This window comes from Anser cygnoides, chromosome 13 (genome assembly GCF_040182565.1).
Source record: "Anser cygnoides isolate HZ-2024a breed goose chromosome 13, Taihu_goose_T2T_genome, whole genome shotgun sequence".
In the NCBI taxonomy this organism is placed as follows: Eukaryota; Metazoa; Chordata; class Aves; order Anseriformes; family Anatidae; genus Anser; species Anser cygnoides.
In genome coordinates, this window is record NC_089885.1 from 10,298,894 (window position 1) to 10,323,217 (window position 24,324).

At 36.1% G+C, this 24,324-nt stretch overlaps 1 protein-coding gene and 1 long non-coding RNA gene across 11 annotated transcripts in view; one reads left to right on the plus strand and one right to left on the minus strand.

The window, feature by feature from the left end:
• Positions 1 to 24,324, plus strand: part of SLITRK4 (SLIT and NTRK like family member 4) — a 235,633-nt gene that overhangs the window by 170,406 nt on the left and 40,903 nt on the right. For 7 of the 10 annotated variants that reach the window (XR_010834688.1, XR_001208225.3, XR_001208224.3 and 4 more), the window contains one exon: positions 6,193 to 6,318. The gene's annotated coding sequence lies outside the window, so the exon portion shown is untranslated. Of the gene's footprint in view, positions 1 to 6,192; positions 6,319 to 7,781; positions 8,027 to 18,547; positions 18,707 to 19,582; positions 19,981 to 24,324 lie in introns of those variants that run through there. The other 3 variants (XR_001208223.3, XR_007168990.2, XR_001208222.3) reach the window with 3 other exon arrangements.
• On the minus strand, positions 878 to 19,421 carry LOC106037762 (uncharacterized). Its single transcript, XR_001208228.3, has 4 exons — positions 18,636 to 19,421; positions 18,181 to 18,256; positions 2,151 to 2,242; positions 878 to 1,034 (listed from the first exon to the last, which is right to left on the minus strand). It is a non-coding gene; the product is annotated as an uncharacterized lncRNA (long non-coding RNA).

The following is a 24,324-nucleotide window of genomic DNA, read 5'->3' on the forward strand; positions in this document are numbered from 1 at the left end:
ATGACACACTGCTTTCCTGTGATCCTAAAGGTTCAATAGTCACTTCAAGTTGTATCAGAATGTAACATATTTCCTTTAAAATGATGCACGTAAGTTGAATGTGACATAGTCTTATGTCTGTCATTTATTTACTAGCCACAAAAGAAAACATTTGTCAAACAAAGCAAAATGAAACTCTGATTTAAATTTCTCATCTTTGTAACCTGGCAATTAGGTGTTGTTTTACATTAGTCACATGAGGTTGTAACAGGTTAGATGTACTCAATGAGACATGCTGAACATTTATTATCTCCAGACTATTTATATCCCTTGCATATATCTTCCGGATTATGTAAGGGATTGGCCCAAGATATAATTGGTCTCAAATCAAAAAATACCAAGAAAAAAGATGCAAGTGCTCCTAACTGAATACCTCAGTCAGGACAAAGAATGACTTTGGAGTCTTTATTGCTAAAGAAATGTAAGTGTAAAGTCTAATGCTTTCTTTTGGAAGCAGTCATGGAAAGTTGAAATATGAGGAAAAATTCTTGATTTCTAAATGGCAAAATTAATCTTTTTGGGGGGGTCTTTATGCTGGCATTTGCCATTGGGCACCTGAGAAGTCTGCGCTACATTTGAACATGAAGCTGTGATTATTTTAGGCTTACCACTCTAGAGCACAATCTTGCGTTCCTTGCACACCCAGCTGCCAAGTTCCTGCTGAGATCAGTGAGTGGGGTTTTTGTTGTGCATAAAGAATGAAAGATCAGGTTCCAAATAAATGTTTGGACAGAGCTACTACAAGACTTTACCCCTCTTGTAAAGCCTCTTGTATTGGTTTAAACTTAAAGCTTGAGTTCTCTTCTTCCTTGATACTCATTGTTTATGAAAAATGAATCAGGAATCATTTTCACTGTTGAACAATGCCAAGAGATTTTATTAGACATTTTTATGCGCACGGACCGTTCTGGAGAATAAATGTGCTCTTATGTTCGTTGCTCTCTCTAGCTTCTCTTCCTGGCAGCTATGACAATTATTTACCATATTCTTCCACACTGTGGTTAGAAAAGAGGCAATTAAAAAAAAAAAAAAAAGATTGAAATCCTGACTCCATTGAAATAAAATTGATTTCTGTTACTGATTTCAGTCTCTTCCTCCACAGCACACTTATTTGTTTCTTGCTAGAATGAGAACTACCTTATGTTTTGTTCAGGTTCATTTAAAAAAATAAATAAATCAGGTTTTAAAAGCAACAAACCACAAAGCATAGCAGAAAAATCTTACTCGTGTTTGACAGCTTTTTAAATACTCTTAACAGTGCTCTTTGATACTCCAAATGGAATTTGATTTATTCTGCCTTAATAAGACTATTTATCTGCAAATTCTTTGTGGCTATTCACATTTATCCTTTGACTCAAGATGCTGACAGTGATCTGTCTTTGCTACAAAGCATGTTAAGCTGCATTGCACCTCAAACTCACTGACATTAACAGAGCTGTCCCCAAAGAACTGGTATATATGATCCGTGGTGCTGTTTGTCTCAATTAAGATCATAGGTACATTCCTTTGAAGTAGCAAACAGGAAAACATGTTGTCCATTGGCTGAAAGAGTCTTGGCCCTTCAGAGAAGTAGAGGCTTTAACTCAGATTACAACATATATAAGACACCATTTTCTGACACATTTTAAGACTAAACAGATTTGGATTTGGAGGGGCTAGTTTGAGAAAATTGAATATTTTATCTTAGGTCATTATCACCCTCTCAGGTCATGTTTTACAATCAATTTTGAATTGATTTGTTATTTAGAATATTTTATCATCTTGTGAAAGAAACATTTTTAGGAAGTGTCCTTTCCACTAAAAAATACTTAAGTAGAAAATCACCGCTTTTACTAGCATCTAACACAAAGTTAACTGCCATGATTCAACAGATATATATGGATGTGTTGAGCTCCTGTATTTTGATTTAATTCAGTGCAATCACTCCTTTACTTTTCTGTCCATGAGGATCCTGAACTGAAGCCTACTCTAATCAGGGAGATTTCAACACATCTTAGAGTTCATGTCTCACACCCCTAAATTCAACGCATATTATAAACATTAGTTATTTTGCATTTCAGTGATCAGAGTTCTGCCAGAGTTCTCATAAAAGAACAACTACAGAGACCTACCATACAGACTGTGCATCAGATCTTCTTGCCTTCTTGCTTTTTCTCAGTTATTGCCGACTTGCTGGCAGGCAGTAGTTTCAGATAATTTCCATCTAATGGTTTGATATCATATAAAGAACAAAGGAAAGTTGTAATGAAACATAAAAGACGTTTTCATTCGCCAAAAAGAAACCGAATGCAGTTATTGAATGAGACAGTTCAGTATTATTGTATCCTGGAAAATTTCACTGAGTTGTAGCTAACAATATCTTATGCCTATAACTAAGCAGGAGTAGGAATGAGATTTATGAAGCAGAAACAATAATAAAAATTCTGACTTTAAATTGGCTGTACTTCAAAAATACATTGAGATCAGCATTGGATTCAGTTTACTCAAATAATTGCAGCCCAAATGTATTTGAGGGCATCTTCTCTTATACAGAAGAGAAAAAAAAAATGACATAACAATGGAACTAACGAGTATAGTTTGTCGGGGGTGACTGAATGTATGATTTCTCTCCTAGCATTAAAAGTGAATACAGAGCTGTGACGTGGTGATTACATCTCACCTAAAAGTGATGATTTATATAGCTCCAAGCATATTGTTAGAATTTGGCCTTTTATCACATTCCCCCTTTCCATTTTTTCACTTCCAATCAAAAGGCTCATCGATTTTGCTTGGCTGTGGTAGGGAGACTCCAATAAATAATATGGAAAAAAATGCTCTCTTAAAAAAGTAAATAATCAGCCAGTGCAGTGCAGTGAGATGAATGCTTGAAATGTTAAGACCATCAGTTCTTCAAAGGAGCATTTCTGTAAATATTATTTGGTCACTGAAGTCAACAGGACCATTCTAATGAGTAAAATTTTTGTGAGAGTCCCAGCTCGGAGCTTGCAATCAAAATTATTTTCTCGTCTAGTATTAAATAGTATTCATTAAATGCACCCACAGAGTTGCTTGCAGAAATAGCAACATTACTTAGAAGTTGAGTTTAGTTATACAGGTGCATTATTTCACAAGAACATACAAATCAGCATCCTCTGTCCAAATGAGCTTATGCTTATTAGAATGAGAGTGAAGCATTTTGATGAGCAAAATTTAATATTTTAGGAGAAACAATAGGGAAGAATTTAGGCAGCATTTTTGTTAGGAAAGCAACATTATGCGGGATACTTTATGTAGGTTTTTGTTTTCCATTAAACTCAAACTTTCAAAACCTGTACCTCAAGGTTTCCAAGTACTTTGCTCAAATCTAAAGATTAAAGAAGACATCCTTTGACTTTATCAACACTGCTTTTAACCATTGTATGATTGCAAATAGTGTGGTTCTTCATTTCAGGCACAGGTGGTACAGAGAAGGATTGTTTCATGGTTAATGTGCATGCTACACCTTCCTTTTTATCTTACTTTGAGGTATTGGAGGTATTGCATACATGAGATCAAACTAGTTTTGGAAAACTTCCAAAAAGTTGCAGTCTCAATGGTTCCATCTACATTTATAAATGACTTTATAAAGTGTTGCAGAGTCTGTAGAGTCATGCTTTTCATTCTTTTTTAAACTTCGGCATATTTTCCCCTTTTTAGCTGAAAGAAAAAGTATTTCATTTTCTGGTAACACTTTCTCCTTATGTAAGGATGAAATGGATCTCAAGTACATAAGTTCCTTCTAAGTATATATACAATCATAACTAAAAAATAATATTTTGTTACATGCTCAGCATCATTTCTCCTTATATTATATTATTTTCCTACCCATATACCTGTTCCTGATGATCTGGGTAAACAAGTTATGAAGGCCATGAATAGAAACTATTTTTCTTATGTTAGAAGAGTGATTTTTTTGCTCTGACTTATAACAGGTGACCCAGGTCCAGTTCCCTCACAGAAGTGTTACAAAGTTTATTCTGGTAGGATTGCTCAGATAAAGAAAGCCATACTCTACCAATTCAAGAAGCATGGAAGAAAAGTGTATAAATTGAATCCAATGTATCCTGGAAAATGGTCCCGCTCAGAGATGGGATACCAGTGTCAGATGGAAAACAGGTCTTATCCAGTGTAACTTTTTTTTATCCTTCTTTGCTCTGTTGCGCAAAATATTAGAAATGCCAAATCATAAAATCCATACAGCGCATAACCCTTTTTATTTATTCTACAAAGTGCTATATGCACATGACACTAATATTAATAAAATGACTCTCCGGTAAATGGCAACATAATTTTCAAATCATTCTTAAAAATCACAGTGATACAAAAACTAGAATTATACCATTGTTGCAAAGGATGAGTGAGAAAAATAAACGCTATCCACAAAGCTATTTAGAATTATAGGGTGTTGTTTGACTTGATAGATACTCTGCTTACTATGAAGGAAATAGCTTTTTAATTCATATGTACCTAGTAAGAAACTGCATAAAGTGTCTGAAGGAGTAAGATAAGAACTTGATCTCATTCCTTCTGAAGTTTCTTGATGCATTGATTTGGGTTACATCCTGTCTGATTATATTGTATAATGATCAGATTTATGTTTATTCATTCCTCTACCTAGAAAAGCATTAGAATTCAAAATCAAGTATGTTTGGCTTTAAGAATGTAGTCTTCTAGTAAAACAGCAGCTACACTAAGCCATTTACTGGAGAGAATTGTTACTAAAGAGAGGATCCATTACAGTTTTATAGAGAGAAATCATAAGTCTATACTTCACATTTCTGGGAAGGCATTAACAATAAACCGGATAGGAAATCTTTCAAAATAACATGAAGGAAAATAATTGTATGATCACTGGAGAACCTTGAAGAAACTGATAGTTATACTTGTAAAAATTACAGTAGGAATACATCCTTTACAAATGTATTGTAAATGGAAAGGTTTATTATCTTTGTTGCATTTTGAGCACCTCATTTTTCTGGTGATCATATGAAAATGTTCAAATGATTTTTAGCAACTCTGCTCCAAGGGAAAGTTCTTTTTTTATTATATTTTTGTGTTGAGCTTGGAGGAAAGGCTAGGTGATTTCCAAATTCGTGACAGGGACACAGGAAAGAATGGAATAATAAAAATTGGGATATTGTGGTTTACTGATAACATATCTTATGTTTACATCCCACTTTCTTAGCTCTTTCAGCAACCAGTGAAAGAAAGAGACATGTTTAGATACACAGCTATCATACATTTTTTTTATAGAGCTCAACAGCTGTTCAGTACTACACAGCAATGTTATTGTACTATGGTTAGGGCAGGAAATAAATGTTTTCACTGGATCTGACAAATGCGTTTAGTTGATCAAAATATGAAAATATGAGACTGAATGTGGACAGCAGAATTCTAACTTCTGTGCGTTAAAAATTCAGCAAATTCTTTTGCGGCGTCAAGAGGGTCAAACTGTGTCTGTATGTCTCAGTCAAGATGACATACGGCTACAACAATGGAATACAATCTTTTTATTAATTTACTTACATAAAAGTGCACCAATATGTTTCTCTTCCATTTCTATGCAGGTTGCCCATTATTGTCAATGGAAACACCACAGAATAATATGCCTTTTGGTGTCTTTAGTGCTTTTTCAGCAGCAAAACCAGCATGTTCATAAAAGGAGTTTGATATAGTATTCTTAGTTTTTACAATTTTCAAGGAATATTCAGAAAGAAATATGTATTTAAATATAACTTGGGCACCTAATTATATGTGAGAGTAAGTTCCAGAATGGAAATTCTTACTTTGGGATTGGTAAGAACCTAACATTTTCCATTGGAATACATGAAGTGTATTTACAGACAATAGATAAGGCTCTTACTATCACTTTCAGGTATATAAATATCTGTAATAACCACTTTGTAGATGACAAAATGGTAGTATGCGGGGCAAGATTTCTTCATCATAGACTAATACTCTTGCCCTCATTTTAACCTCACAACACTCTAAATTAGGACTACTGAAGTCAGTAGCACTGAAGTCAATAGCTACAATGAATTGCACTAAGGTCAATAGCATTATGCTACTGTAAAATTGACATAATCACAAGAAGAATCTGTCTCAGTATCTCTAACTGTCAACTGTCTCTTTCAGCTACCTCCTTCAACTGACAATGACTGTGCGACACTTGGACTCCCAGGAAAAGCCATCTAGCACAGATGGGGACAAAGAAAGGAAAATAAATGCTACAGTCAGGCTTATAAATCTCTTCTGAGACAGGTAAATAAGGAGATGATATACCAGAGAAGCAATCATAAGTCAATACTGATTTTTTTTTCGATGTTAAATAGAGATAGTATAATAGCTAACTGATGAAGATATTGTATGGTGGAATTTCTGTTTGTGGTTTTATAAATAAGTGACTGTGTTTCCACTCTTCTTTGACCAGGGTACACCTCTGGAGAACTTATCTTTCAAATTGAACTGATTCTTATCTGCAAAAATAAAAATCAAAAATCATATTCTGACAGAGAATACAAGCAAACTGGCTCTAGAAAATTACTTTTTTAAAGGTTAAAATCAAAAGTTAGACAAGAGAGAATAAAAACATGATGAAGTTATAATCATTTATATAAAATGTATAGTTTAAGAAGAGTAATTCTGAGCAGCTTACTTTGGCAAATATCATATTTCTACAAAATGGCTGATGAGTACGAGCATTTCCATGTGATTTAAGGGGAACTGAAGGCTACTGTTTACATTAGAAACGTCATCACTTTACAGCGTTAAAGTCATAATGTTTTCTCCATCTCCTACTCACTCTAATTTGTTTGACGCGTTTATCCAGAGAATGGGGATATGCTGGTAGTTTATTTTTGAGTTCTAAATGGGTGCACAGCAAGAGTTACAGGGGGCAAGTCATTATGCTAAGTTTTTCTTGTGAAGGGTTTTGTGGTGACTCCGCTAACACTGGAAGCAAGTCTCAGTTCTGGTATATGGGTGAGGCTTCACTGACTTTAGTAGAGTCAGACAGAGTTAAATAGCTGAATGTCTGACCTTACATATCATCAAGAGGCACGTGAGTGTTATAACCTCCTTGCTATTCTGGGTCTTTAATGGACTTTCCTGTTACTACACATTGAGAGAATTAGCAATTTTTGTTATGTATTACCATATTATAATTTAAGAGTTAAGCAGGAGAGATTTTCACCATGGAAAGTATTAAGAGAAAATTTGCTCTAGTTTGACAGTAATTTCCATGATATAAAGAGAAGTATGTATGAAACTTTTGAAAAGTCTATTCTCTGTATGCAATTAAATTATTTATATTGTGTATAATTAATATGTTCAGTGATTTTGGTAAAGAGGCTTAGCTTTTAATCCTCCTTTAAAGATAAGAGATCACAGAAGTGAAATGCAAATTTGAGGTCTTATTTTATGTTTGTACAATAATATCAAGCATTTTTCACTGTGGTTGATTGTTAAAAAATACAAATTATTTTTTAAAAAATCCAGAAATCCCCATAGGCTAATGATTACATTATCAATGCAAGCAAATTCCTCAGCACAACGCTGAAAGAATTAGGCATAACAGCAGTTCAGCACTGTCTGAATCTAAGGTGCAGCAGCTGAGAAGTTGTTTGAAATACCTTAGTTTCCCACAGGTAATTTGAATAGCTAGTAAGTAGAGTAACTGAATGCTCCAAATACACTTATTTAAGGATAAATCTTCCTGGTTTCAGATGCTATAGAGTCCCCAAACACTGCTGAACTACCAGTTTCATTACATGAGGTTGAAGAAAGTGAGAAATAGAGAACAGACAGACAGATTCCAGATTCTCTAACAACCTGTGGCAGGACACTGCATGCAAAGAAGAGATGTCATGACTTTGGTCTGTGAAGTATGTGAAGCTAGTGACCATACACTCAGATAAGGAATAAAAAAGGCCTGCGCCAGAGCAACCCTGAAACCTGTGAGAGTTGGGGTCTGATTCATGCATTTCTACTGGCACATTTACTCAAGGTTTAGAGTGGTGGGAAAATTTCAAGAAGTTCAATACATGCATTTTCCTCTGAGATACATATATATCTCTCACTGTTGTTGAAGTTCACAGTGAGCTTCATAGAGTAAATCAGTTTATGGAAGTAAGCAAGCTGCTTAGAAAATTAATGAAATTTGATTTCTTACTGATTCACATACAACAGTCTTCCACTTTCCCATATCTTTATAAAGCAGCTATCTTCCAGCTTCCAGTGAAGGGATTGATAGACTGATGTGCAAATGAACATCTTGACAGTGTGAACCTTACTTCCTTAGGAAATAGTTCTTAAAATGTCATCAGGCTTTTACTGTCTTTAAAAACAAGTTTCTGATTCTCCATAGAAATCTGGTGTAGTCTGAAACATGGAACTGCAGGAAAGTCGTAGGAAAAGGAATCTCTCCAATGAGGTTTCAAAAGCTGTTCTCCAAAAACAAGAAGTTTTGTTTGGTTAACCCTACGTGATCACTGGAATTTCTGTGACTCTGAAGGCTGCACATTTGAAATATTTTCTATCTTTAATGCAGGTGGCAGTCAACAACCTACTACATAGAGACTACATGTATGAAGTCTCTATATGTCGAGTTAGCAAGTTCTTTTTTTCCCATCTTGCAATCATTTCAGAATTAAGAAAGCTGAACAAGACACGCTGTGTATATATCATTAAATACAGATCCACAACTACAGTCCATATTTGCCTTTTAAACTGTCATACACTAAAGAAAAAAGAAATCACATGGCCTATTCTTTGTTACTGTTGCAATGATTAATATTATTAGTTTTTTTGCAAGTTTCTGTGCAAAAATGTCAGGCATATTATCACTTCAGCCAAGTTCTGAAAGACCCTGTTGAGCCATCCTACAGGTTAATATTTCATTTGTTTAATTTTACTATTGGAATCTTCATTTAAACTTCTTTTAATCTCCATTCCATGAATCTATGATTTAGTCACTGAGCAGCTGTATGCCACTAATTAAGACACAATGGGATAAAGCAAGAAATTTGATAGCTGAAGTTAATGGGAGCAACAAATATTCACCCACATGAAAGGATGCTTACTCGGTGTCAGTTTGCATTAAGTTGTACATTATTAATAATTCTATCTAATGAGATAAATTGCAATACTAAATCTATCTACTGAAAATAGTAATAATAATTTAAAAAATTGCAAAAGCATGAAATTGTTGATAACTATAAATATACGAATTGTATGAATACAGTCCACACTAATATTTTATGATCGGAAAATAATTTATACCATAGAAGGATTTTGTCTTACAGTATGGGGATGAAAACTTAATCTGATTTCTCGTTCTAGAGAACAGACCTCCCCAAAGAGTTTGTCTGAGAAACAAATACAAGCATCTGTCCACATTTTGGCAATATTTGTCTGAAGAGGGTTGAAACTCATTTAATTTCATTTGAAAATATTTTACATCCCCTGTGTTTACTTTGAAGTTGAGACTCAAGAATACAAAGGAAGCCTCAGCACTGGAAACATTTATTAATCAGATCAAACCAGTGCATTTTATTAGGTCTTTTTGTTCATGCTAGTTGAAATTATTTTTCAGGATCTAGCAACTGTCATAACTTTCTACAAAGAAAATCTGTCATTCACTAAAAAGACTCTTGTTTAATGAGAAGATGCATCAGGCTAATTTTGGAGAGCGTCCCAACCATTTCATTTTCATTCATTGTCTCTGTCTTTAAAAAGAAAAAATAATAAAAAATCTATGATGGATCTCTGAAAATCTATCATGGAATTGAAGCTTTTTCAACTATTTTGAAAATCAGAGAGAAAGATTATAAATTCAGTCTTGTAAACACTGTTACTGTTGGTATACAGCATGTTGTGTTTTATACACAATAAGATATCACAGCAAATTATATTTTATTTCACTTACTCATGTGCTGTTAATAACTCTACCTCTCTCATGCACAGAGTAAGTAACTGCATTTTTCTGTTGTTTCTGCCTTGTGCAGACCCCAAAACATGATTTGTCTGATACCCTCTCTGTACCCCATCATTTCAGTGAGGCTTCCAGATTCATGGTTCATTCCAAGTGCAAGAAAACAAGTATATGCTACTCAAGACGATAGTGACTTCTGTCTACTCTAGTATCATGTCAAAAATTTTATCTTCCTTAGGATGCCAGAAGAATGCTGGTCATTATGAGATCTGTTTTATTTCTACTGCTTTAGACCAACTGACTAAAGAAACAAATCTTGCCTAGCTAAAGGTAGTTCTGGAGTATAAAATAACAGTAATTAAAAATTGTTCAAACCCAAAAATTAACAATAATTAATGTACATTATTCATTTTAACATAAATTTCACTCAAATCTTCAAACTAAGAACCATATTAAAATTTATGGATTCATGCAAATTGCACAAACTGTGCTCGGTAGTAAATTTTTTAAATACGTTCCACATTGTTTTGCCAATACACCGTCCTTTAAAATCATCCTATTGATTTTCCCCACTTTATTGCATCCAATCTTCAGCACTACCTAATATCCAAAATATATTCAGTTGTATTTTAGAAACACACCATGTTCTGTGTACTTTTGATGTGAGGAATAGGAGTCCTAGGAGGCCCTAGGAGGACCTCACAGAATTGAAGTGCTGAGAGATACTATCTTGTCAGATGTCATCTCATCTATCTCACTGGGATGAGGTACCACAAGTACACTCATGCTATTTGTCTAAGGGGTATTTTAAAAGCTGTGGTCTAATAGATTTGATAAAGTACCTTGATAACCTCTTCCAGTGGTTCACTAATCGTCTGATGGAGGTTTTTTTCTGTGTATAAAATATACATAATAAAATATATAAAATATTTTGCTGAAAATGAAGAGAAATTAGTAAGTGCTTGACACAATCCCTAAATATTGTTTATCCTATCATCAAAGTCATTAATGAAATGTTGACTGGTGTGAGGGCATGGACAGGCTTCTTTAGGGACCTCTACTGGAAATCCCAGTTCAACAAGGAACCAGTTGTAGCTACTAAGAGGATTTTTTTTTTCTTTTAGTCATACATTTACAAGATAGTGTTATCATATAAAAACATTTCCCTCCAGTTGTTTAAAAACATTACTGATGTTTTCCCATAAATCAAAGTTTTTGTTTGATTGTTTTTATTAAACAAGTTTTACCAGATGTATGTATAAGAGCTCATCAGGGAATTTATAGAAAATTTGCACAATGTTTTAGGATATGGCTTTTTGAAAATACGTTTTCCCAAAATGAGCATTATTATGCAAAACTGCATTACTGTATACAAGGAACATTGATAAAATAGGAGAATCCAAGGAACATTGATAAAATAGGAGAATCATTGTGTCAGTTTTTATTTTTTCTTTCTTGCACTATTAGTGCATTTCCTTGTAACATGCATTAATATACGGGGCTTTCAACAAAACAAATTGGAGTGGAATTTTTATGAGTTTTATGGGATTGCTGAAGACTTTTTTCTCATTTATGAAATGACATATTGCAATCTGTTAAAATTATCATCAGATTATTACAAAACAATTCACTACTGGAATGTTAAATCAAAGTCTGAGTGAACACGTGAGAACTGTATATGTGAAGATTCCGGCAAGGAGAAGTTTATCAAATTCAGTATCTGTTTCCTTATATATATGAGGGCTCTGAGCCTGGATTTCACTGGACTTGATTTGAATGACTTCCCAGATAGTAGGAGCAAGGCCTTAATGTGTTAGAATAGACAGTTGAATCTCACAGAGTATTGTTTCATGTGCTTAAGAACTACTGTGAGATTTAAATTTCCTTCATTCCCAATTTGAATTTCTGTGAAACATTTTGTGGTTCTGACGGGACATATGCCCTTCCCACAGCATTTTGATCACTTTTAAGTATTTCAGCAAAGATGCCTTCACAGTACCTGGTAGCATAATAAAGATCGCAAATAATGGTTGATATTTCTTGAAATGTGTAATATGTCTTTCTTGATATTCCCTCTTTTTTTTTTTTTTTTCATTTGGCTATCTATCTTAAAAAGGCAGGTAGTACAGTATTCACCAGCTTCTGTATCTGTTGTTATACACACACTTATTTATGTGCTTGCCTTCTATTCAGGCTCAAGGACATTTTCTCACTGCATTCAAATGCCTTTCTGGTGGCTGATTACTTTGGCATTTTCCTATTCCATTTCTGGCAGGGTTTCAGTGTATGTTTTTGCAAGGATAAGTGAAGTTTCAATGAAGTTAAATGAAAAGAAATACAAGTTAATGAATTGTTCAGCTTTGGCTTTGCGGTCATCCAGTTAAACATTAAGATGCAAATGTTGTCAGGAATATTACAGAATAGATGAATTAAAATGATGTAAACAACTCTAGTGGTTTTTCAGGTGCAGCACTGAATTATTTTTATCTTCTTTTTCTAATTTTCCAGCAGTTTTACACTCCCTGTATGGTAACCTACATCATAAATACAAGACACAAACAAGATACAGAAATGAGTTTGAAGAATCTATTACAATAAATTATCTTGCCAAGATTTTAAATGATATGTTAGATTCAGTTTTATTGTTGAGTTATAATATTTACCTGTGATTTTTCTTTGGTTGAATTAAAGAAGATTCATTACAGCCAATAATATCTTCCCTAATTCCACAGTCTAACAGCTCTCAAGTTTTTCTTTATTGTCTGGTGTGCACCTACAATTTATTTGCATTTCTTATAATTATTGTGTACAAACCCAAACAAATCATACTAATCCATGGTGTTTGTAGACCAGAAAGTTTTCACATTTATTATTTGTCTTCTCTTGAGCGATTAATTTCATTTGTTTGTGGTTATGTGGATGTAGATAAATAGACAGTTATTTCAAATGTGTATTTCAGTTTCCCTGTAATACAGAGATGCCCAGAAATATAGTTTTTCAAGGTGTTGATGTGGTTTTCATCCATAGAGTATATGACCTACTTCTAAACACATTCAATGAGATACACATAGTTTCAGGCTCATAGTTTCTCTTTCCTAATCAATGCTCAGTCCAAAAGCTATTGCCATTAGATACACTTCAGATAGCTTCTCCTCTTCATTCACGATTTTCTGTATTATTGTTTATTTCATCAGGGTTAAAAAGCAAAATTCATTATGGTTTTTAGATTTTTCTGATGACTGTTTTCTAGCTGGATTTTAATTTTTTTTAACATTTATGAATATTCTGCTCTCTACTTTTGATGAAAAATTGTTAAATTTATAATTATCCACTAACTCAAGACTTATCTAGAAAAGATGATAAAGAGAGCAGCAATTCAATTTTTCATTCATTCATGAAAACTCAGTTTCTATATTTCCAAATTTCAGGATCTGGAAGATGTAGACTAGCCATTTTTTATTTGGGTTTTTGCTATTGGTAAAAATATTTTGGTTTTGAGTTTTGTGGTGTTTTTACTCTGCATAATCTCTTTCTCTTTCTCTCTCTTATTTGACATTGCAGATTCTTTTCAAGGGTTTTTCTTTAGGCATTGTGCTCAAATTTGGAACATCAAAATTATGGATCTCATTTTAGGCAAGCAGATCATGGTCTCTTTCCTTTCTGAAGCATGAGTGACAAACAGTCAGCAGGCTGTATCAAGCACTAAAACTATATCACATATCATCTATACCTGGACAAACTCTATGGGTTTTCAAGCACTTTCAAAAGGGATATGGAAATCATTACATTGGGAAAATACTATATATTGCTGGTACTTTCATTCTGGATATATGTTTTAATAGCAATTCTGTGCAACTTTTTTTTGCTTAATTCTGTAGGAGAAAGGACTGTTTACATTTATTTCCCCAACAAAAAGATGGGCAAATGCTAATGTGCTTTGCTGGTTTTAATCATAGCTACCACAGTTTCATGGTTGTGCACATTGACTTAAACTACTGACTGCATAAATGAAGGAAAATGGAAACTACTTTCCACAGAAATTAAATCCAGAATATGTGCAAGGAGAAGGGATTGATAGAAATACGTATTGAAATTTCACATTAAATATAATAACAAAAAAAAAAAAAAACACTAGTAATATCCTGTTCTTTTAAAGTAATTGAAGAGGGTGGTTTCCATGAAAAGAGTTTTGTTTTAATCAAGCGTGTGCATAGCTACGTAGCTCTCAATTCTTGTGAGAGAAGTAGGACATTATAGCATAGAAAGGGCTGGAGAGGAAAGACAGGAAAATAGTTATTTACTTAGAATGGCCGGCAATGGCAATGTTTGGTATTGGTAGTGATTTTAGCAGAACTTCAGTGTTGGTTATCTCAACGGTGACAGCCAAATAAACATGTTGAGGTAGCGATGTGGGACCTGTTTGGCCTACCTTAGAGGGTTCTTTTAGAGCTCCAGTAGAAGTAGTAGTATCAGACTATAATGCAAGGTTTTATCCATCAGTTTAATACTAGCTATAACTTGGATCTAATTTATAAACTGCATTTCTGTGTACACAAAATATCACAGATTTGTACTTAGTGAGTATATTTAGGAACTTCACTGGTACATACAGCTTTGTTCTTTCCTCTCTTTCCATTCCATTTCTAACGCCAATATGGTTTGCTGCTGTCTCACAGAGCAAGTGATTATTCTGCAGCGAAGCTCCTGGATTTGATCTGTGATACCTGCCTGCAAATGCCAGCATTGTCTGTTACATTATTGCTGCAATTATTGGCATGTTCTTTGAAAAGAAATATGTTTTTATTTTCAAGTGTGAGCTATTTTATGAAGCTATTCTAGTATAAGCAAGTTTTCTTGCTTTAAAAGAAAAAAAACTGTGGAGAAAATGCTTGAACAGTAAGTAGGTAATGAAAGTGAAAATATGGGACCATGGAAGCACTTAAAATTAAGACAAATTAACCCAGACATAGTGAGTCTCTATCAAAGACTGCATAAAAGAATGACATTAATTTTCACTTTTGTAAGAAGTTCTCCTTTATTTTCCTTTTTTTTTTTTTAAGTGTAGACTCATTTATCTAAATACGAAGAGCCCTATCTTATGTTTTTATTTTTATATGAAGAGTGTTTTTGCCTTCGTTAATATAAAGATTGAAATGAGCTAAGAAGCTCCAGGGATGAGGTGTTTTGAGGATATTTAGGGATTTTTCAGCACTAAAGCTCTAATTTGCCTGGAATGCTATAGACAGTCATAACCCAAAACCCATTGCCTTGATGTCACAATAACCACAATTGTTCTTCACTGTAGCTAATCAGTACCAAAGTTATTTATGCTTTTAAAAAAAAAAAAATGCACTTTTTTTTTTTTCCCTGCTGCAACCTATGGCTGTTCTAAAAGAGTCCTTAGATGAGACTGGTCACTAGGGAAATGCTCTATGCTGTATGGAGAACCTGAAAGAGCACAATTTCAGGGGCAAGAGGAAGTGACTTGATGGCAACTTGATGCAGCAGTAATTGTAAATATTTGAGTGTTAAGTTGTGATATGATAGCTGACCTACAACATTTCTGTAGTAAGACCAATATTGGAAAAAGCTACAAAAGTAAGATCATTTGGATACAAGATTTATTGGAAAAAATATGTTATATTCATCCACATCATAGGGAAAGAGGAAATTTTCATTAGGGATTTGAAAAATACATAGTGTTTGCCTCATATCAGAAATCGCTATGTTGCATCCATTTTTACCTCCTTGCACTTTCCAGTATACCCTACCAGCTCAAAATATTGTAAATAGGCAGCCTAGGCAGCCTCCACAATTCCTCCAGGCTAAACACCCCTGAGTACCACTGCAGTGGGTACCAGAACTACTAGAGAAAATGAAGCTTGACTCCATACAAAGAACAAAGCCCCCAGTTAGAATTATAATGAGCTCACCTAAATGTAATAAGGTCACCATGATGGTCAAATCAATCAGACAACAAATTTCAAGCCAACTGTTTGAAGTCCATCTTCACACAACTCAGAAGTGTCATGAATTTCCTTCAGCCTGTGATGATTTCTTTCAGGATGAATGAAACTGAACATGCATACAACCACGGGGTATTTTGGCTGCTCCGTTAGCACAGTTTGTAACCAGTTTCTAACCGTAGAAATCATCACTGAAGGAAGCTTGGACCATGTTATCCTATGTAGAGCTTGTAACCATAGTTCTTCCCAAGGCTGGGTCTGGGGTGACAGTGTCAAACCACAGTCACTACTAAGACTACTCATCTCTTTAGCAACAAATCCTAAACCAGACCTAGTGGATTGTCTCAGATAGATATATGCTCAAGAAAATCTTCACAATTAGCAAGCTTCGAGTGCCACATACCAAACAAGAAAAGCCAGATTTAGCCAGGACATATTTGTATCTCTCAAATCACTTCCTATTACTCCTCATGAGTCAGAATTGCCTTCAAGGTAATTTAACTCACTGTCTTGTCTTCCCTGTTGATAAAAAAATAATCTCTTCCTCTGAGACACCTAATGGATGATCCCCTGAAATACATGCCTAAATAATTATCTGTCTAAGAGACTCTTTCATATGGTGAGTCATCATTCACTGTCACTATAAAGGGCTTGTTCTAATTTTGAGACCCTCATTAGAATTAAAATATCAAACGACGTATAAGCTTCTGACAACCAGTCCACTATAATTGCAGCAGTAATTCTGTAGAGCAGGGAGAAAACAAAAACAAATGTTCTGAAGCTACAAGTCTAGAATAACTGAAATTTTCATCATAGAGCAAAGTCAGAGTTCAAGACACTGAATATTTTTGTTCAACCATTTTAGAGAAATTTTCTCATACTAATTGTATTGTAAGCAGAGCAGAAAAATGTGGCGAAAAACAGATGCAAAATATTGCACTCTAGAGCAAACTTCAACAGGGAAGGAGCAGAATGTAAGTTACTGTATACAAAAGGAATAATTTCTCTTTTTTATCCTTGTTGTGGGAGAAGAGGTAGGCTTGGGATTACAGGAGCTCTTATAGGATACTCTATTGGTTCCTATGAAGACTAGGATGGAAAAAAAAAAAAAGTGGAAAATAATATAACAAGCATGTTGAGTGATTTCAAGTTTCCACAGGCAGCTGAAGTCATCTGGTCATACTCGTTCTTCTAACAGTCCTTCTATTGGATTTCTTTTAGAAGGAAAAGGAGAAAAAATAGAAAAATATCCCTTGCAACAAGCAAAAAACAGAACCCAGTATGAGTTTAGACTCCAGAAGTCAAAATTAAGGAGGAGGGATTTTTTTTTTTTTTAATGAGGGATTGGAACCTCCATAAAAGCAAACTGCTATTTGTGCCTTTTTTCAGACATTTCAATGTTTGATTGGTGGGATTTGGTTAAACCATATGTCAGAGCAATTCTTGAAAGAAAACTTAGCTTTTGAGTGAAAAAAAATTAAACTGCACACGTAAGCTAAAAAGTTTCCAGAGTCCAACTCTCAGTCTGTAGATGAGAAAACTGTTACTCAGCAAAATTAGACAAGTCAGGGCTTTTCTTCAGAACATAAGGGGAGCAATGCAGAGAGAGGTTAGGGTACAACTGAAGATGTTAAATGTGTGGGTTTCCTGCCTACACAGCAATCATATCAAAAAGGAATTACACCAGCATAGTTCTGAAAGTTGGTGTATACTTAGTTTATGCAAGCTCCATAACCTAGTTTATATTGATGCTGCAGTTCTCGTTGACTGGATTAATTGGTTGCACAGAGCTTTGCATGCGCACGGTAGCTCCTGCCATGCAGGTACATGTATGAGCAGATAGGGCCTCTCTGCCACTGTGGAGAGAAATCTGCTCGTTCTTTGTCAGAATTTACCTTGTACTCAGACTCAACTGTAACTCAGATAACATCAGAAGCACATAAACACAGGGTTATTTTCTCCCCAGTTCCCACTGCTCAATCCCAGTGTGAAAAATCATCCTTCTTTGTATCTATTGTGCTATATTACCACTATTTGGCAGGAGTTTGCCAAGGGTTCAAGCACCTCTTAAGAGCAGATCAAGAAAAGGAGAGAAAAAAAAAAAAAGAATAAGAAAAGAAAGAATAACCCCTACCCCTAAAAACTATTGCACTTATGCTCCTGTCTCATGTCTTTGTACAGTGCTCTGATTTGAGACTTGGCAGCTCTTGCTTCAGTATCCCACACCTGTGTCTGCCCCTCCACATTACTTCTCTGCTTGCTCCTGTATCCTTCTCTTCAGCTGTAACCATCCTCTTTCCATCTGCAGAAGAATGTAATGTGTATCAGTAGTCAGTTAAATAGATACAGGAAGAATTGAGAAGAAATACCTAGCTTGATTCCCCCAAAACTAAGAATACTTCTTTCTTCATTGTCTTTACACAGGCTTCTAACATCTCCCTGCTCTCCTTGTGTTTAAGCATTTGGTGTGACCTCCAAACACACAGACAACAAAAATACATTAAAGGTTAAAATAAGTACAAGAAAATTGAGAAAACTTCCATGGATATTTAGCATTGCAATGAGTGACTGTCTCCTCCGTATCATACCACAGATACTGATATAGCTCTACCATGGCTCTGCTCAAAGAAAGAAGACCCTTTTTGAACCCTGATATTTCGGGCATATTGTGCATCCTATACCTGCTCCCAGCTCTTCTCCATGGTCAAGGAAATGGATCCTTCTCTTTGATTGTTCTCTGCTCTGACCACAGGTACAAGAAAATTTGGGCCCCATCACTACTGCATTGGGGCTCTAGAAATGGTTAGCTGTGGTAGCAAGGGTACCAGGACTTGGGCATGCTCATAGGGTGCAAGATATCTGGCAATTAGCTTATACTTCTTGGCTGTGTCAGAGCTTGGAAAGACGCCTTAGTAGATGCTGCTGTCAGCAGCAGAAGGGAAGGGTCTGGATGTGCCGAGGGATGGCTGTACTTGGTGGTTCCAGAAATGGTTCTGGAACTCCCATATCAGAAACCCACCCAGCCCATCAACCCCATCCTGTGGCAGCAGCCATCAGGCCCTCATCACCAGGCTGACAATATTCAGCTAGGTCCATCCAGCCGAGCTGCTCTGCCATGGGCATGCTGCTGGGGCTCTGGGCTCAATTCCCTTCCCAGAGGGCACAGGCTATGCTGTGAATGACTCTACGTGAGGTACCTTCCTCAATAAAAGTAATGTGACACTTTACCTCAGCTGTCAGCAATTATCATTCCCCATATATCACCCCTTGGGAACATCTGTTGCATAAACCCCTCTCCTCTGCACGTTGCATGCAGAACTGCCCCTGCTGTACCTGGCACCACTGCTGATCTCCATGCAATGCCTGCTCTGTAGTCATAATGGGACACTGTACTCTGGCAAGAACAAACCCCCTTGCTTAGGACTCACCATCTTTTATGTTGTATTATGAGTGCAATATCAGTTCTATGGTGGCTGGTCTTTTGTGTTAATTGTCCCAAGTTAATTGTCCCAATATTTTATTTTATTTTATACATACATATATATAGTAATATATTTATTTTACGATAATGTGAACGGCATTAGCTACTTTTTAACAAGGTTCTTTCTTTCCTTGTTGCAACCATTAGGTTTACATGGAGATTATCAATCAATGTGATCCATCAGAGATTGTGCTATTGCTTTAATGATGAATACCACAGAGATGCTTATAAGTTTGTCTTGTGTTGTATTTAGTTCAACTGGGGCATGATGCCACCAGGGTCTTTGAGTCATTTTATGACATTTCCTTTGCTGTGTTCCCTTTGAAGGGGCTTTTTTAATATCCTATATTTAAAAAACCTCCTAAAATATAATAAGAAATATAATAAAATTATTGTTATTAAACTGTGCATATTGCCAGTTTAATAAGCTGAAAGGTTTGTGAATGTTCAGCAACTTCTAAGTCAGCCTGTAACATTTGTGTGTTTATGTGGAAATTGTTCCCAATCAACAATGAATGTGAATGCATGCACAGCTGTGGGCAAAATGTGGATACGTAGAAATATCTACATTGACATTGAAGAAAAATGTCCACTTATTTCCTGATAAGGTGAGTTTGATACAGCTGAAATATCCAGCTATTAAAATGATGAGTATTTACTTTTTCTCTGAATAAATTAAGAATGAAGATAAACATTATTTTTCTGTATACTATGGCTGGATTCATTTCTGCCTGCTATACTTCACCTGTAGTCAGTCCTGTCTAGCACAGAATTGGCAAATAGGGTGCCATCTCGTGGACAAAGACGACCTGTACTTGCAGTAATACGGACTTGGCTTTTCTCCACTTGTTTGAGTGGAATCACTACCGGTGTACAAAAATGACCTAGTACCACAAGGTGCAGGCACTTTGATACTCCTTCCCCTCCGACACACAGGAACAACCTTACTGGGAGTGTACCAGAAAGCAGGTAGAACCCAAACATGCATTTCCCTGGAGCATATTATTTTGAATATTGCTGGGGATAATATGTAGCAGATATTAACTTGGATGGTTTCTTAGTAGGGAATGGTTTCCTGTAGTGGAAAATGTACCATTTTTATCACAGTATGTTAATTTTAATATTTTGGATGCCAGTAAAGATCAGTCACAACTTATATTTAGAGAGTCTAAATGATTAAGAACATTCCCTCAGCTTATGTTTCAATCCAGTTTTGGAATAGAGACAAAATCAGTAATGCCTAGCTATTAATAGCCAATAACAAATTTTAAAAAATTGCATGTTCTGTGCAATCTGTCCATAAATCAGTATAAATAAATAAATAAATAAAGGTGACTTGCCACACCATACCATTCAGCACACTCTATCTGTAGAATCATACACACAAATTTCTGTTATTTCTCTGTTTACTCTGATTCTCGGCTGACTCCAATAAATAACTTTACTATAAAATAAACTCAGATCCTCTGCTTAGATTTTGTTTGTTGTTATACCATTATTAGTATTGTATTGGTTCCCTGTCAGATTACATAAAGATACAAAAACACTGCAAATCAGGTGCACACATAAAGTTGTATGCATTCCTGTTAAATTACAGTGTATGATAAAGGGTTTGTGATAGCTCTGAGTTTTCATTCTGGGTTTCTACTGCCCGTAAGAAGACAAGCAACATCTGATAAAGCACAAAGCTAAAGTGGTTAGTGCCTGAACAGTCAGCATGAGATTTAGTCTAACAGAAATGTCCTGAACTAACTTGAACCAGCAAAGTGAGCTTAATGCTTTACTAAGTGGGAACAGCACTTTGCATCCTGTGACTGCAGTGTTTCTGATCTGGTACTGGAAGCTGGGAGGCTGTACTGTCAGACCATGGCCCAGGAAGAATCTTAATTTGCCATTTCACAAACACATCCTCTGGGAACTGTTTTAAGCATCACATTTGCTCATCACTCACTTCTGTCCTTTTGCACCTCTGTCAGTTGTCTGTTCTTGCGTAGTAAACCAGGCTGCTAAACATCTTGATTGCTCTGTGTGTGCCTGGGTTTCTGTGTGTGTGTGTGTGTGTGTGTGCGCACATCTTTGTGTTTCTGCATGCACGCATGCACATGAATGCACACTCCAACCTGGAGTGGGGAGGGTAAGGAAATTGCTCCTTTCGAGATCTGCCAGCCCAGCAATGTTGTCTAACTGCACTCTGAGATGCCAAGTAGGCACACTGAAGTCATCTGGGCTTCTTTTGACTTAAACTGTTGTAGAGTAAGGGATGAACAGACTGGCTTGTCAGAAATAAGGGCACTGCAGTTTAGCCCACTGAAATTTTCAGGTTCTTTATGAAACCTTTAACAAATTCATCTGGCTACAAAACAAAATGCAGTGTAAACAAACTAGAGTAGGTTGGCTTACTAAAATGATCCAGATGTTTTGCTCCTAATTTAGAGATGTCAAGTGAGAAATGGAAAGGTACCCATGCAGCTTGATGTTTTATGCATTTTCCATTACTTTCTCCAAAACATTCAGCTGATTTACTGAGGAATGAAGCATTGTATTCACTCAGTCAGGCCAGCTCTTCTCTCCGCTAGTGGCAAGGGTAGCCTTGGCTGCCTGGTCCTGGGGAGTTCTGTTGCTATTCTTACAGGGAGGGTGGGATAATTTTTACGTTCTTCTCTTCCACAGTAAAGACAAGAAAACCTATTAAAAAAAAAAAAAATCCCTGTGCCAGGTCTCAAAGCTCTTTCAAGGGTGAATTTCTAGCTCACAACAAGCTCCTGGATGGCTGGAGGAAACTTGGTTTAGGTATGTAGAACTAGCTGACTACCACTTAAAAACTGACTTCAGTGAAGTCTGTTTTCCCCTGTTGTTTGTGGACAGCCCCCAGATGCTGCTCTGTTTGTAACTAGTTTGATAGGTGGTCCTTCACCCTCCTCCCCATGCCTCATCACCTTTCAGCTCTGGAGTCTAAACCATAATGTCTTAGTAGGAAGGTCTCTGCAATTCAAAGTAGACTAGCTGCAGGGCCACCACTCAGTGACAGCATCATGCTATTCTCCTTATTCTCCAGAGCCCAAATCTTGACTGAGGGCGCTCTGCAAGATCTGATCAAATTGAAGTAGATTCTTATCAGATGAAGCCACAAGAAGTTGCCAAATACTAAATATTATCTGAGGGCTGCACACTTGAAAAATATACTGTGAATAACTGTGTTCATGAATGATACATTACAAATAGGGTAAGTTGCAAAAGAGTAGTTTTTGTCCCTTCTTATTATTAGGGGGAAAACTCTGCTTTCATTTACATCATGTGGGTGGCATGTTGTGTACACATGTTGTGTATTAATGTGTTAACTGAAAGCAGGATTTGGGTCAACATATAGTCTTAAATCAGACACAGAGCCCTTCAAACAGTTCCTTGCAACAGTACCAGAGAACTGTTTAGCAGGTTTCTGGTTCCTTCAGACCTATTAACAGGTGATTCTGTATGAGACAATATTAATAGTAACTTGGTGGATTTCAAAAATCAAGTGTAAAAAAACATACGAAAGTTTGTGGGACCTCCTAGACATATGCTGTGTCTAGCTTTCCTGTTGCAGTTCTGTGAAAAGCAGTGAAGCAGACAAGATCTGTCAACAATTATTCATCAAATGCCTGATTTGTTAAATATTGCAAATAAGTTGCTTGCTGAATAATAAGAAGCCAGTTCTGGAACTTGCTTCTGTGTAATTCAAAACTTCTCCCAATTAGATATTAATGCCTGGACTTTCAAGTATATTAAACCAAGTTCTTATTTTAATTTCATTGCTGCCTTCTTACAAGTTCCTATATAATTAACAATGATTGCTATTTGAAAAGTTCTTCATTTTTTACCCCATGGAACAGCTTAGAAGTCATGCTAGCTATCTTAGTAGTCATTTGTTTTGATAATTGTCCTGTTTTTGGCTGGGATAGAGTTAATTTTCTTCCTAGTAGCTGGTATGATGCTGTGTTTTGGATTTAGGATGAGAATAATGCTGATGTAATTGTTGCTGAGCAGTGCTTACACTAAGCCAAAGACTTTTCAGCTTCTCATGCTGCCCTGCCAGCGAGGAGTTTGGGGTGCACAAGAACCTGGGAGGGGACAGAGCCAGGACAGTTGTCCCAGACTGGCCAAGGGGAAGACCCATACCATATGACAGCATGCTGAACAATAAAGATGGGGGAGTTGGCTGGGGGCAGGGGGTGCGATGGTGCAGGGTCTGGCAATAGTAGACAGTGTAGTAGACATTCATAGGAATTAACACACAAGTTGAAGAGACAGTAACATTTTCCAAAGCATTAAAGGCACATTTCCAAAAGAGATACTTTTAGGAGTTAAAGTCTCACCAAAGCATTTCGGGGCAGAGGTTGTTAATGCCTTTAAATAATTTTCATATAACTACGCAGGCAGATTAGCCTGTTCTTAGACTCCGAACAAGGCTTTATGAGCTGTGATCTCTGACTTGCTCAGAGTTTGAGTCCAATGGCCTATGAGCCTTGGCCTACTGCTAAAGGTGAGAGAAACAGCCCTGCAGGAAGTGTGGATTGTCTGCTACCATAGAAAGGCCTAGGCCTAGATTCCTAAATGGGAATGTTGGCAGATTCAGTCGCATAAAATGTGACAGCTGTGTGCTCAGTTACTGACTCCAGTCTTTTCAGTGACCCAAATGCACAACTTCACTGCCAGAGATTTTCCAGGCCTCCAACTCCAGTTTCTCTGGAAGACAGGAAATGGTGGCACTAGGTTAATAACCAAATCTGGAGCAGGTCTGGAATATCTATCCTTTCCAGCTCTTTCCCTTCAGCTGGAAAAGCAAGATACTTGCAGTCACTTCAGCTGACTCCCAGTATAATTCCTCCATTTCTCAGAGGTGACAGGATAAA